This window comes from Danio rerio, chromosome 8 (assembly GCF_052040795.2).
Source record: "Danio rerio strain M-AB ecotype USA chromosome 8, GRCz13ab, whole genome shotgun sequence".
NCBI lineage: Eukaryota > Metazoa > Chordata > Actinopteri > Cypriniformes > Danionidae > Danio > Danio rerio.
Window position 1 is genome coordinate 12,354,498 of NC_141028.1, and position 5,503 is coordinate 12,360,000.

Sequence of the window (5,503 nt, forward strand, 5' to 3'; positions counted from 1 at the left end):
AGATCGAGGAGGCACTTCATAAGCTTCACGCCACCGCCAGAGTCACACATGAGCAGGACGACACACAGATGGAAACCAGCGGTCAGACGCTGTGGAAACGCCACCTCCGTTCGCTCTGGTGGATGCAGTAACACACAGATCTCCTGCTGCTCAGGCCGTGAGTTTTATTTATTTTTTTCAACTTTATTTATAGAACTTTCCAAAAATGCACAAACCTCAAATAATATTTTAGTTTTGGATTAGTTTCAACATTAATGTTTAGTAAATATACTGCAAGTTTAAATCTTGCCAGTGTTTCCGTTTGAAGCCTAAAGTGGTTAAAATGGCTTAAAATTTTGGAAAGAGTCTTAAAAAAGGTCTTAAAAAGGTATTAAATTTCACTCTCTAATTCCTATATACTGTATACTCTGAAAAAGAACCACCTCGTTCACGATCCTGGTTACAGGCCTGGGTGGAGATCAGAACTGGATAATAATGAAATGTTTGTGTTCTGAATTTTATTTTAGTTTTACTAATAGAAACGCATTTTAAAGAATAAGATTTCCAACATAAAGCCTTTATTTTGTGAAAAACAGTGATCAAACAGCTATAATTTAGCATAATTAGAGTTACAGCAGTCAAAAATTAATATAAAGTTTCCTGGTCCTTGCTTTGAATGATATCTGTGGCGATGAAATCACTCTTTATAACTTATTCAATATAAAAATATTCAATTCTATTCATGTTTATTTCTATAGCGCTTTTACAATGTAGATTGTGTCAAAGCAGCTTAACATGGAAGTTCTAGTAAAAGAAAACTGCATCAGTCCAGTTTTCAGAGCTGAAGTTCAGTTCAGTGTGGTTGAAATTTCACTGCTGAAAGTCCAAACACTAAAGAGCAAATTCATCAAACCAAGCAGGCCAGTGGCAACAGTGCCTATAGGAACAAACTTCACCAATTGACAAAAGTAAAGTAAAAAATAAATTTTTCATTAAATGAAACAAAGCTTAGTTGGGCACGGCCCTTTCTCCTCGAGCCAAACTAGGCAGCGAAGGCTGGAGAACGCTGGACATACATCATTGAGTAGCTGCAGGTGTGAGTAGGTCACAGGCGGATGTACAGTCTGGCCCACGGGATCAATGCGAAGAACGCCACAGCATCTGCTCTAGATACAGCCTGGTCCAAGATTGTGGATACCTTAGCATTTCATCACAAGTCTTTTATCGCATAAATGGCACTGCATAATCTCTAGAGGCCTCAGAATGAGTATCCCTAGGTGGAAATAGAGTATAAATGAAATAATTAGAGTAGTTGCTGTTCATAGTAAATAATCGTCTTAATCTTTAAGACATTATGCTGAGACATCTGTATTACCGTTCAAAATCGGGAGGAAAGTTTCCCAAGTGAGTTTTTGTATTATTATGTTTTATACATGTTCTCTCATTTTAATTCAGTATTATTATTTTTTTCTTATTTAAGTTTTTTTATATGCTTTGGTTGAATTTGGTTGAATGTGAATCTCAAAATACCATCATTTTATTACAGCATGTTTATACTTTAAATTAACACTTCATCAGTTAATGCATTTATGCACACATTTTAGCCATGATTTGACGCCTGATATGAATTTGGGAAATCCTAAACGTTTCCAGTAATCGTGGTCTTTGATTGTTGGTTTGATGTTCTCTGACAGCCACCTAATGACATTTGTGATCACATCTTTCCTGCAGTGTAACTTCAGTTGCAACGAACGCCCAACCAAGAACCAGTGGCAGACCAAATATGGAGTACCTCAAGGATCAGTATTTGGCCCCTTGCTATTCACAATACAGTGAATTGCCTTTTAAGGTTATTTCTTACAATATGACATGCTGTGTGCACTTAATTGTGTTCACAATCCATTCAAGTGTCCTCCATTTTCCAGGTGAGTAAAATTACAGTGCATCCGGAAAATATTCAGAGCTTCAATTTTTCCACATTTGTTTATGTTACAGCCTTATTCCATAATGGAATAAATTCATTTATTTCCTCAAAATTCTACACACAATACCCCATAATGACAATGTGAAAAAAGATTTTTTGAAATTGTTGCCAATTTATTACAAATAAAAAAGCAGAAAAATCACATGTACAGATGTATTCACAGCCTTTGCCGATAGGCTCTAAATTGAGCTCAGGTACAATCTGTTTCCACTGATCACTCTTCTATGTCAATTTTTTTATTGTGAAATAACAAACACTATATCAGTACAAATAGTCACATATCATTATCTTTGTTTTTGTTTAGTTTTTTACAAAAGAGAAGAAAAATAATAATTATAATAATAAAAGGGAAAAAGAAAAATTGAAACAGGAGTATTAAAAGTGTACAGAAAACTACAACCAATTTACCTGTGGTAAATTCAGTAGATTGGACATGATTTGAAAACGCATACCTGTCTTGTGCTTGACAGTGCATGTCAAAGCACAAAACAAGCATGAAGACAAAGGAATTGTCTGTAGACCTCTGAGACAGGATTGTCTTGAGGCACAAGGCTGGGGAATGTCACAGAACAATTTTTGCTGCTCTGAAAATTCTAATGAGCACAGCGGCCTCCATCATTAGTAAGTGGAAGATGTTTGTAACCACAAGGACTCCTAGAGCTGGTCATCTAAGCTAAATGATCAGTGGAGAAGGGCTCTAGTCAGGGAGGTGATCAATAACCTGATGGTCACTCTCTCTGAGCTCCAGCGTTCTTCTGTAGAGAGAGGAGAACCTTACAGAAGGACAACCATCTGTGCAGCAATCCACCAATCAGGCTAGTATGGTAGAGTGGCCAGATGGAAGACGCTCCCCGCCTAGAATTTGCCAAAAGACATCTTCAGGACTCTCAGACCATAAGAAACAAAACTCTCTGGTCTGATGAGACTAAAATTGAACTCTTTAGAGTGAATGCCAGGCGTTACGTTTAGAGAAAACCAGGAACCGCTCATAAGCCAGGATAATACCATCCCTACAGTGAAGCATGGTGGTGGCAGCATCCTGCTATGGGGATGTTTTCAGCAGCAGGAACTGGAAGACTAGTCAGGATAGAGGGAAAGATGAATGTACAGAGAAATCCTGAATAAAAACCTGCTTCAGAGTGCTCTTGACCTCAGACTGGGGCGACGGTTCATCTTCCAGCAGGACAATGACCCAAAGCACACCGCCAAAATATTAATGGAGTGGCTTCACAACAACTCAGTGAATGTACTTAATGGCCCAGCCAGAGCCCAGAACTAAATCCTATTAAACATCTCCGGAGAGATCTGAAAATGGCTGTACATCGTCACTTCCCATCACCCTAATAGAGCTTGAGAGATACTGCAAAGAAGAATGGGTAAACATTTGGAATAAGGCTGTAACATAAACAAATGTGGAAAAAGTGAAGCACTATGAAGACTTTCTGGATGCACTGTATATACTTATATACCATCTCTATAAATATATTTGTTTTATTTGGGATAATTTATCATTTTCTTTAGAACTGTAATGCGCTTAAGAATCTAAGAGATTGATTAGCTGCAGGCTCTGGAACAGTCATCTGAAATGTTGAGTCAGTTTTATGCCTGGATTTCCTAAATAGCCTTGCATTTACTAACATAGACACTATTTTTGTAGTATTTGGAAGTAATTCAAGTTTTCCTCCTGTAGAAACAACTCGTAAGGTCACACTTTAAAATAAGGTTCATTAGTTATTGTTAAGTAATGCATTTACTAACATGAACAAACAATGAATAATACATTAACTACAGTATTTATTCATGTTATTAAACATTGGTTAATGAAAATATAGTTGTTCATTATTAGTTCATGTTAACTCATGGTACATTAACTAATGTTAACAAGCACGGACTTGAATGCTAATAATGCTTTAGTAAATGTTCAATTATGATTAATAAATGCTAAACAATTGTTGTTCATGATAAGTTCATGTTAGTAAATGCATTAGCTAATGAACCTTATTGTAAACTGTCGTAAGAACAATGTTTAGTGGCTCAATGTATCACAACAGTGTTTTTTAAAAGACTAAACACTTTATTGATGTAGTATACAGCCAAGCGCATGTGGTCATTTTAAGCGTTTAAGCGTATTAAGCGTTTCTCCCCCAAAAAAGCCAGTCTAAGCAAAAGGCTAGCAGGTATCTGTAGCTCCACTCATGCTCTGCCTCTTTTTTGGTAACCCCCGGTTGCGCGATGACGAGTCTAAAAATGGCAACAGTAGGCCACGCTAACTAGTAGCTTCATTTGCGCTCCTCAGAAACCTATGGGTGACATCACGGATACTACATCCAAATAGAAATAGAGAAATAGCAGTGCTTAAGGATGCTCTTTTGTTCTCACAGTTGTGGGTCAGCGGCCACTTTTTTTCCCCGGGTCATTGCTTCTTTGTCGTGTGCATTGTAAATGCAGATATTATTAAAAAAATGTAATGATTCGCACTCAGTTGCTTCGTACTGTCTTTATTTTTTATTTTTCCTACATTTTACGGGTGATTAAAAGACAGACGTTTCGGCACAAAGCCTTCCTCAGTGTGTGACACAATTCTTTAACTCCACCCTTTTATCCCATAGTCAATCACAATGTGTGATTAGTTAGACCGTCACTCTCATTTCATTATCCATTAATCACGCAATAACTTATAATCTTCACAGCAATAACAATAAACAATCTTCACATTTCCGACCTCACTCTACAGAGATAAAGTGCATCAACTATTATCATTAATCAGGTGTACATCAATACAATAAAAATCCATCAGCTAACATTTAAAAAGTTTTTTACGTTTGACAATTATTTAAAGATTAAAAAACACAAATCTTACCTTCACCTCCACCCACATAACCAATTATACAAGAGATATTTACCCTCCTCTTTAAAAACAATTAGCGAAACATACAAAAATATACCTTTACCTTCAAAAAACATTACTACATAAGAAAACAGCATATCAATTATCATCATATTTTTAACAGTTTTCATTACAATGTATCATAATCAATTACTCGAAAAATACCTTTACCTTCCAAAAACATCATCTCTCAAGAAAACAGCACATCAAACATTAAGTTTATCAGTACTCTCCTATTCATAACAATATATCATGATCAATTACTAGAAAAATACCTTTACCTTCAAAAACATTATTACATAAGAAAACAGCACATCAAATATCAAGTTTAACAACATTCTCTTTTTCATTAAAGTACATCATTATCAACCTCTCGAAAAATACCTTTATCCACAAAAACATTTCACAAAAAAAACAAAACAGCATATCAATTATCACCGTGTTAACCAATAGTTTCGGTTTCACTTCAATATATCATGATCAACCACACAAAAAATACCCTTACCTCCAAAAACATTATTTCACAAGAAACCTATCAATTATCATTATTCTCCCATTTTTATCTACTATTATTCCGAACTTCAAAAACATTTTTTAAAAATCCAGTTGCAGATATTAAAATTAGTCACTTAAAAAAATTATGCAAGTTATCC

At 35.6% G+C, this 5,503-nt stretch overlaps 1 long non-coding RNA gene across 1 annotated transcript in view; it reads left to right on the forward strand.

Annotated features, from left to right (window-relative positions):
• Positions 1-935: 935 nt before the first annotated feature.
• Positions 936-5,503, forward strand: part of LOC147835517 (uncharacterized) — a 5,330-nt gene continuing 762 nt past the window's right edge. Inside the window, exons 1-2 of the long non-coding RNA XR_015497734.1 lie at positions 936-3,693; positions 3,940-5,503. The exon at positions 3,940-5,503 is cut by the window's right edge and continues 762 nt beyond it. This is a non-coding gene — a long non-coding RNA (uncharacterized LOC147835517). The remainder of the gene's footprint in view (positions 3,694-3,939) is intronic.